The following is a 10,496-nucleotide window of genomic DNA, read 5'->3' on the forward strand; positions in this document are numbered from 1 at the left end:
CCTGAGTTCAATTCCCAGCAACCACATGGTGGTTCACAACCATCTAAATGCCCTCTTCTGGCCTGCAGACATACATGCAGGCAGAACACTGTATACATAAAAAAGAAAAAAATGTTGTTCAAAGACCAAGTTTCCATCACCTAAATACACTGGGTCAGCAAGACTGCTCAGTGAGTTAGGGTGGCCACCTGAGTTCAATTCCCATGCTCCACATTGTGGGGGGAGAGAGCTAACTTGCAAACATTATCCTCTGTCCTACACACCCTGACACAGACACAGACATACACACACACAGACACACATACACACACACACACACACACACACCTGAATAAAATGTAATTTAAATTTTTTTTAAATAAATACCTCACAATCAAGTCTGGGTGACATCATTCAAGTCCTCACAGTGTGCAAACACTGAGTCCTTTTTAATTAATTTGTCATTGTGTGCCTGCTATTATTGTGAAAATGGGGTTTCTATAGCATTTGCTGCTTAGGAAACTGGCTTCTTCAATTTACCAATACGTCAGGGGCGTTTTTCCATGAAATTAAATAGTCTTCCACCTCATCCTTCGGAACAGCCGAACAGTATTTTTAAATGGATGGACCATTGTGCCCCTTCAGCAGTGCGTACACTAAAATGGATATACCATCATTTATTTTCCTAATCCGTTACCGTTGGACATGGAGGTCATTCCCAACTGTTAATTACACTTGACAAATGGTTTATTGCACACTTAAGGCCAGGACTCTGTTCAATTCACAGGCAGGAGATGCAGCTTTTTAAGATGAGGGAGGAGGGCTTTGCCACATGAGGATTGTGCTCTCAGACTCTGAGACAAATATAATTTCTTCTTTATTTAAAGAAAAATGTATTTAGTGTGGGGGACTGTTATATGCCACAGCATGTCTGTGGTGGTCAGGGGGTATGTCTCCCTTCCACCGTGTGGGTACCAGGAATCGAACATAAGTCGTCGAGCTCAGCAGCAAGCCCCTTGACCCACTCAGCCATCTCACCAGCCCATCCCATAATGCCTTTTTAAAATTATTTTATGTATGTATGTGTCTTAGGGTTTCTATTGCTGTGAAGAGACACCATGACCACAGCAACTCTTCTAAAAGAAAACATTTAATTGGGGTGGCTTAGATTTTCAGAGGTTTAGTCCATTATCATCATGGTGCGACGTGGTGGCGTGCAGACAGACGTGGTGGCGTGCAGACTGACGTGGTGGCGTGCAGACAGACGTGGTGGCGTGCAGACAGAGCTGAGAGTCCTACATCTTGACTTGCAGGCAACAGGAAATGGTCTGTCTCATTGGGTGTGGCTTGAGCATGTATGAGACCTCAAAGTCCACCTCCACAGTGACACACTTCCTCCAACAAGACCACTCCCTTTGGGGGCTATTTTCTTTCAAACCACCGTGTGTGTGTGTGTGTGTGTGTGTGTGTGTGTGTGTGTGTGTTCTGAGTGTATGTATGTGGTCTGCAGCTCTGGATAACATGTGAGTTGACAGCTCAGGGCGGTTTTGGTTTTGATTTGTTTGTTTATAGTTATGTACATATGTGTGGGGAGGGTGAGTGCAGGTGCCTGTTGAGACCCGAAGAGGACATCTGATCCTCTGGAGCTAGAGTTGCAGGCAGTTGTAAGCTGCCTAATGTGGATGCTGGGAACCAAACCTGGGTCCTCTGTAAGAGCTCAGCAAGCCCTCTGCATCACTAAAGCCACATCTCCAGCCCCTGGTTTGGTTTTTTTGGTTCCATGATGATTCATGATGTTTGGCGCCTTCTCACATAGCTGTTGGCCCTTGAAAAGGGACTATTCCAGTCCTTTGCCTACGTTGGGTTTGTTTCTGAGACAAGCTGGCTTTGAATTAACCATGTAGCCCAGATTGTCCTTGATAACCCTGATCCTCCAGCCTCAGCCTCCTGAGTGCTGGATTTACAAGTGTACACCACCACACCTGGGGGCTTAATGCAGTTTTTAATTACATTATTTGTCTCTTGCTGGTGAGGTGTGTTCCGTACATATTTCGTATACGAATCCCCTGTCAGATGCGTATATTTATCTCACGCCATAGCTGTCTGTTCATCATGCCCTTGGACAGAAGCATTTTAATGTAATTCCGTGTGTCTATTTTTCTCTCATTTCTATGCTTTTTGGGTCATACCTCCCCAAATATTGCCCACGCAAATGTCCTGGGGCTGCCTGTTCTTCTTCTAATCATTTTTTTTTTCTCCTTCAAGTACTTTCCTAGCTACAGGCCTTATGTTGGCACCTTTCATCCATTTGAGCTGATTTTGGTGTGAGGTAGGAGTCCAATTTGATCCCGCTGCCTGTGGCTGTCTAGATTGCCCATTTGTTGAAGAGACGCTGCCCTCCCTGTGGCATGTTCTTGGCCTTGGGACTGCTAAGAAGATTAAATTAGGCTGAATGTGGGTTCTGGTAAACTAAGATAGATTGGACACACATATATCTGCTCCCTCCTGACGCTCCATTCTCACCAAGACAAGGGGATATTTTTAGGAACATAAAGCCATAAGAATAATTAGCACAGAGGAAATATCATTACTGAAATTTGCAAAGTAGGGAAGAAGACCCATGAGACGCAGTGGAACCACCCAAGCCCCTGAACTGCTGACAAGGAAAGCTGGAAATAACCAGACTGTGCTGCTGAACCGGCAAAGGCCTGGTGACAAGACCACAGTGAGCCGCTGAACCAGGATAGGGTTCGCTCCCTGCCCTTGCCTGGCTTTGCGGTTCTAGGTGGATATTGTGGGTCAGGGTCTGAGGGACAGGTGTGGGAGTGGCCAGCCCTTCTGTGATCATGCAAAATCCATTCTGTACCAGTGCTGTGACAGGTCCCAGGTACAGGGGTGGAGCAGACACGGGTTCCCACAGAAGGTGACTTCTGCAGGTTCCAGAAGAAAGTCTGGCAAGGCAAAGTGGAAATGAGAGGGGAATTCCAGGTGACCTGGGGTGACCCACACGATCTGGGTCCTGACTCCAGCTATGTCACCCTGCCTGTCACTTCCTCAGCCCCTCTCTGCTACCCTTTATCTGTGCAGGAAGATGAGGTCTGCTCTAGACCCTTCCCTCAGTCCTTCCTGGCTTGGAGAAGAACAAGGAGAGCTTTGGCAAGCCCAGGATCCCCATATCCTCCTCCATCGGACCACCCTCCTCCATCGGACCACCCTCCACACACACACACACCCGGCAATCCACAGACCACCCCCCAGGAAGCACCATGCATGTTCCCAGACCCCTGGCTCCTGTGTAGAGACAGAAGCATGGCTTCTACCATTCCCCTCCCAACCCAAGGCATATCAGCTTTCCCAGACACCTAAAGACACTAGCTTGAGAAGGCAAAGGGTCTATCCTGTGGTATGAGTCCCTAGGCCTTGGGAGAGCAGTCAATGGGCAGGGGGGCACGCCCATCTCATCTCAGGCAGCCACCTCCACCAAAGGCCATGGCCACTGTGCCAGAGGACAAAAGCCAGAGAGGCCACTGTATCTGCTGTCCCACTGGAGTGAAAGGCTTCAGCAGAGGGAGCAACTCAGGGACAGGGACAGTGTCCTTTGCTGCGGAGATTTCCAGACTTAACCAGTGAAAACAGCAGAGTCCAGCTAAGTTTTAGATTCAAATCATCAATGGTTTTTTTTTTAACAATAACTGCACCCCAGGCACTGTGGGCGCTGTGTACAGCTTGTCTGTGATAGACCTGAAATGTCTACTTAGCTGGGGTTCTATTTTAACAGATTTATTTATTATTAGTGTGTAAGATTGGGGGGCACCATGGGTATGGAGGTCAGGGGTCTATCTCTCCCTCCTCAGAGGTTTTAGGGATCCAACTCAGGCCATCAGGCTTGCCTAGCAAACACCTTGCCTGGCTGAGCCACCTTCCTGGTTCCCTTTCTCTCTCTCTCTCTCTCTCTCTCTCTCTCTCTCTCTCTCTCTCTCTCTCTCTCTCTCTTTTCCTTTCTTTTTGGAGGCGGGGCTGGGATTTGAGACAGGGTTTCTCTGTGTAGCCCTGGCTGTCCTGGAACTCCCTCTGTAGACCAGGCTGGCCTCCAACTCACAGAGTTCTCACAAGGCTGGCCTCAAAACTCACCTGCCTCTGCCTCCTGAGTGCTGAGATTAAAGGCGTGCACCACCACAGCCCAGCTCTTTTTTCTTTTTTCTTTTTTCTTTTTAATTAAAGAAATATATTGCTGGGTCTGGACAGATGACTCAATGGTTAAGAGCACTTGTTACTCTTCCAGAGGACAGGGGTTCCATTCCCAGCACCCACACGGTAGCTCACAACCATCTGCAATTCCAGTTTTGGGGGATCTGTAGCCCTCTTTTGGCCTCTGAAGGCATCAGGCACTAATGTGGTTCCCAGACCTTCTCCTTCTCCTTCTCCTTCTCCTTCTCCTTCTCCTTCTCCTTCTCCTTCTCCTTCTCCTTCTCCTTCTCCTTCTCCTTCTCCTTCTCCTTCTCCTTCTTCTTCTTCTTCTTCTTCTTCTTCTTCGTCTTCTTCAAGATTTTTGTTTTGTTTTGTTTTGTTTTTGTTTTTCAGGGTTTCTCTATGTAGCTTTGCGCCTTTCCTGGAACTCACTTGGTAGCCCAGACTGGCCTCGAACTCACAAAGATCCGCCTGCCTCTGCCTTTGGAGTCCTGGGATCAAAGGCGTGTGCCACCACCGCCCGTTTTATTTTTTAAATTGTGTGTAGCCATATTGTCTGTAAGTAGGTCTGTGCACACACAGGTGCCCCTCGGGGTCTAGGAGGGGTCCTCGATCCCCTGGAGCTGGCATTACAGGAGGTTGTGAGTGGCCAGACATGGGTGCTAGGAACTAAACTCCTGTCCTGCACCTCACTAGCCCCTCCCAACGGTGCCACTCTGGGTGCCAGCCCTTCCAAACACGGACCTTGGGGGACAGTCAATACTGAAACTGTAGCAGGGCCTAAACCATGTCTGTACCTCACTTCAGGGCCACCTCACTTTTAGTCTCTGGTGGGAAGGCACAGTGGGGAGCTGCCCAGACACCAAGCTCCGGGACCTCCACAGTCCTGGCACATCTTTCGGATCCCAGCTCTGCTCAGGACCTTTGCACATGCTGTTCCCTCTGCCTGCATTTCACTTTCCTCCTTTTTCTCTCTTCCTTTATATCCCAGCCCAGGTGTCTTCTCTGACATTCCTATTATTTTACACATCCATTCAGAATTAGGAAAGTGGGACCCAGAGAGGGTAAACAATTTGTCCAAGATCACACAGCCAGTATTCAGAACAACTGGGAAGACCTGCCCCCTGTTGGCAGCATCATCCCCTGGGCTCAGGGACTGTACACAAAGGAGAAGGTGAGGTGGCCCAGACATTCACTGTTCTCTGCTTCACAACAGCGGACACAATGTGACCGGCTGCCTCAAGCTCCCAACACCACCTCTTCCCATCATGACAGACTCTACCCCGGAAGTACAAGCCCAAAGCAACTCCTGACGTTGCTTTTGTTGGCATTTTATCAACAACAGGGAAAGCAGCTAAGACACCGACTAACACGGTCATGAATTACACAGAGGCAGGTTCACCAGCGGCAAAGGCCGGGAGAAAACCAACAGAGCTGCACCAGAAGGTCCTGGCAAGCCTCCGAACCCCGAGAGTGCCAGGAGTGAGGGGTCAAGGTCTCCAGGCAAGGCTGGGTGTTGAGTTCCCTGCTGCTCTTTCCACGCCCCCTTTTTCCTGCCGTATAGGGGACTGAACTAAGGTGTTGTGTGTGCTTAGCAAAAACACTACCCCCGAGCTGTAGTCCCAACATCCTTTTTACTGTCTATCTGTCTCTTGTTTTATTTATTTGGTTGGTTGGCTTTTTATGTGTATTTGTGTTTTGCCTGCATGTATGTCTGTGTGAAGGTGTTGGACTCTCTGAAACTGGAGTTAGTGGCAATTGTGAGCTGCCATGAGGGTGCTGGGAATCGATCCTGGGTCCTCTGGAAGAGCAACCGGTGCTCTTAACCACTAAGCCATCTCTCTAGCCCCCTATTTGTTTGTTTTTATGGTGCTGGGTATTGAACTCAGGACCTCAGGCATCGTAGACAAGCTCTCTATCACTGAGCTTGCTCTCCAGCCCCTACTTTTTATTTTGAGACAGGCTTCCTATTGAAGTTCAGCAAGAACTTGCAATCCTCCTGCCTCAGCTTCCCAAGCAGCTGGGATCACAGGCCTGCACCTCCACACCAGGCTGGGAGGTTTGCCTTGGGAAAGAAACAGTTCTCAACACTAGCTGCCAGAGTACATGTTGTTTGTGTTCAGGCTGCACCTTCAGTCAGGGGGCCCCTGAGAGCATCACCTACTCGAGACCTTGAGTTTCCCGTCTCGCACTGGGGAGTTTTGGGTGTGCTTTCTCTATATCCCTTTCAGCTAATGACTTAGGACTCCACCCTCTAAGGTTATGGGAGAACAAGACTCGTGCGGGGAGAATGTGGGGGAGAGGGGACAGCAAGAATAACGTGATTTTCACCTCTGAAACACAAAAGGACAATCCGGGAAAGGCTGAAGCTTGGAAAGAGAGGGGCCAGTGAGATGGCTCAATGGTTAAAGACACTCAAAACCCTCACAAGCAGGATTTGATCCCTGGAACCTATGCAGGGAGAGAAGCCAAGAGCCAACTCCACAAAACTGTCCTATGAATTCCACATGCATGCCGTGGCACATGCACCCACATAGATACATCATACACACACATACACACACACACATTCATGTACACACACACAAATAAATTATATTATTTAAAGAAATAATTGAGGTCATGACTCTGGCTTTTGCTCTAGAAAGAACAGAAAAATTAGGGATTGAGGATGAGGTGTGTGGGGCGGCTGGATGGACAGATGGAAGGAAGGTTGGCTGGGTAGTTGGATGGGCAGGTGAGCAGAAAGGCAGTCAGGAAAGAATATCGAGTTTCCAGAGAGCATTGGGTGGAGAGAGTGAGGAGGAAGTTGAGGGGTGAGCTCCTGGGAAAAGTGGGTCGGGGGGCTGGGCAGGGCTGGGAGGTAAGCCAGAGAGCAGTGGGGGTGGGGTGGGAGCCGCACTGGTAGGTGGAGGGATGGAGAAGGGCTGTGCTTGGGGGGGTGGGGACAGAACTGGAGTGAATGGCTTGCTAGGTCTCCCTGGCTATGCCGATTGGTGTCTCCTCCACGCCCTGCTCGCCTTCAGAGACGCCCCCCCCGCAACCCCCCCCCCAGAATGTCACAGCTATAAGCCGTTGCACCTCTGGTCACAAATAAGATGGTTTCGTGTAGTTACTGGAATAATCCTAAAAGGAAGCCAGACCCAGCTTGAGGCCGCAGCGAGGCACACTGCGAGAGAGATGCTCCCTTTGGGATTCTGCTTCAGTATTTCTAAAACTCATACTGGCAAGAGAACATTTCATTCCTGCCATCATGTCTAACACTCCCTGACGAGCATGAATCTCTCCGCTAAAGAAAGCAGACTTTAGGCTGATCCTTTGACAGGCAGGCGGTGTGGTACGATAGTTTGTGTTCCTGGGGGTTAATTTTATGTTTCTGCCTGTGTGTGACCCAACGAGGATGCTGTAGCTACAAGCGTTCCATTCTAAACAGCCATGTTTATTTCAAATGGTGGCGCACGCCTCTAATCCCAGCACTCGGGAGCCAGAGGCAGGCGGATCACTGAGTTTGAGGCCAGCCTGGTCTACAGAGTGAATTCCAGGACAGCCAGGGCTACACAGAGAAACCCTGTCTCGGAGAAAAGAAAAGAAAGAAAGAAGAAAGAAAAGAAACAACAACAATCCGGTCAAACGGCACAGGTGAAGAGCTGTGCCCACCGTGCTAGACTGGTTTCCTGAGACAGGGTTTCTCTGTGTGGGGCAACTGCCAAGGCACCAGCTGCCCGGGCACTGTGCCCCACGGCCATTCACTTACTTCGCTGGCACGCTCAGTGTCCCCTGAAGGATATGGGTGCTGGAGAGATCGCAATAAATAAGACAACCCTGAGGATTTTTTAAATCAAAAAACTTAAAAATAATTGTGTCTGACTTCCCTTCTAGAATGAAGGAGCTGGACTGAAGAAATGAAATGAAAAATACCTGTGTGTATAATGAGGAAGTTAGGCAAGTATTTCAGAGTATTAAAACTTTGGCCGGATGCGGAGGTCCTCCATACCCTCACCTTCTCAGGCTAAGGCGAGCGGATCAGGAGTTCAAGGGCACGTGGGAGGGATTTTTTTTTAAGTGGTGGTGGGGACATTTTAGGTCAGGTCAGCAAAGTTCTCTCTGAGGAGTGGCGTTTGTCCAGAGACCAGAAGGAAGAGATGGGAGGAAAGGGCAGCCACCGTTAGGGTGAGCCTGAGATGCCAACAGGTTTGATAGGTTTGAGAGACGCGAAGAACCAGGGAGCTGGAACTGGGGAACCCCTCGGGCGACAGCAGTGTTGGGCTCAGGCCCCAGGCTGAGACTATGCCCAGAGCCAACAGAAGTAGCCTTTCTCTGTCTGGACCCAGCAACCACTGAGTGTCTGAGCCCGCCAGGGCCTGCCCCCACTGCTTCCTGTAAACACGAATATTCACCTTGGCTACCGATTGTCCACTGGATCTATTAATAGACCTCTGAGGGGTTTTGCCTTTCCTAAGGAAAAACTTCTAGGAGTGTTCCTCCCCAGTCATCCTGCCTTGCACAAAGCTCCAGCTGTGGAAACCACTCTTCCGTTCCGGCCTCTTGACCTGGCCATGCGTTTGTCCACATTAATGGGTGTGCAGGGAACATGGCAGGTTCAGGTCCTTCCCTCGCGGCATGGTGGGAGACAGGTCCAGAAGAGCCTGACTCACGGTCCACAGCACACAGCTCTAGGCCTCCAGAGTGAACCCGGATTCTCTGGAGAGGCAGAACAAGGTTGAACAATAGAGACAGCTGCAGAGGGTGTTGACCCATGGAACTCAGCCTATGCACGCAGTCATGAGATCTGAGAAACCCCACTGTCTGCATCTACAGGCTATAGACCTGGTGAGCAGCTGCCATTCCTGGGGTTAGCCAGTCCCATCCCAAAGGCTGGAGTACCTGGACATAACATCACAGACACACACACCCAGTAACAATGGGCTCAATGGCTGGCTGGGTAGTCTTAGCCTAGTCACGTGACATAAAATGAGCCAAGATGCTGGGCAAGCATCCTCCCCAGTGTTCCTCACTCCAGCCCCTGAGAGATCTCTGGTTCATTAGAGAAGCTATATGTTCTCTTTCCTTCTTCAGCCAACAGCACATGGCGGGGCCTTGTCGCAGAGACTGGGACATATCTGGCTCTCCACTCTCTGTTGAAACTAAAGCCATGCTGAGAAGAGTGACCATGGACACCTACAGCTCGGCCTCTGTGGCGAGGATGGTGACTATGGATGCCTCGCCATTGGGGCTCCCAATGAGCTCCAGCTACACAAGGCAGAATCTGAAGTGGGGGGTCAGATGCGGGACCCCTACACTCAATCTCTGGGGCTGTAAAAGGTGGGGACCAGGTGGGGGCAAGGGTGAGCTGCTGTACCGGTCCAGTGCCAATCTTGGCAGACTCTAGGGGTGCTAAAGAGCTAGAGCTGTCCTGGGTTAGTTGGGGGTGGGTGAGTTTTTCATTCCCACCCCAATGTTCACTGATGACTCATTAGACACAGGGAACCCCGTACAGGCCACCTGCCAACAGCCCCAGACCTGGAGAACCAAGTCCCTTCCTTGATGGAAGGGGGACGGGCATGCCGAGTCTGACATCCACCATGAGGAGCTTGGGAGACCTCCGAGAGGAAGGGATGCTGCGTGGTGAGGATGCAGAGGTGGGCACGAAGAGGAGGGCATTCACCAGAAGACCAAAGCCCGCGTGAGGCGTGGCAGAGGCCGTATGTCTGACAGGAAAGCCGGGTGGGTCTATTTAAGATGAAGAAACAGGGGGTAGAATACTTGCTTAGCCCAGACAAGGCCCTGGGCACAGTCTCTAGTACCACAAAAAGGGGACAAGGGAAGAGGAAGAAGGAGGAAGAAAAAGAAAATAAAATGAGAGAAAAAGGAAGGAAGGAAGGAGGGAGGGAGGGAGGGAAGGAGGGAGGGAGGGAGGGAGGGAGGGAGGGAGGGAGGGAGGGAAGGAAGGAAGGAAGGAAGGAAGGAAGGAAGGAAGGAAGGAAGGAAGGCTGGGGAGACAGCTCAGCGGATAAACACACACACTTGCTATGCAAGGCCAGCCACCTGAGTTTGATCTCCAGAACCCACGTAAAAAGCCAGAGACAGTGGTGCACATCTGTAATCCCAACGCTCCTACAGCAACGTGGGAGGAAGAAATGGAAAAATTAATAGAAGCTCACAGGCCAGCTAGCCTGGTGCATACAACATAGAAACAAGAGACGCCCCAGTGAGGGGGAAGAAAACTCGCCTTATGTACATGGTTTGGCAGGCACATACACACACACACACACACACACACACACACACACCACACCACATACACACACACACATACACTATACACACAC

This window comes from Peromyscus maniculatus, chromosome 2, assembly GCF_049852395.1.
Source record: "Peromyscus maniculatus bairdii isolate BWxNUB_F1_BW_parent chromosome 2, HU_Pman_BW_mat_3.1, whole genome shotgun sequence".
Taxonomy (NCBI): Eukaryota; Metazoa; Chordata; class Mammalia; order Rodentia; family Cricetidae; genus Peromyscus; species Peromyscus maniculatus.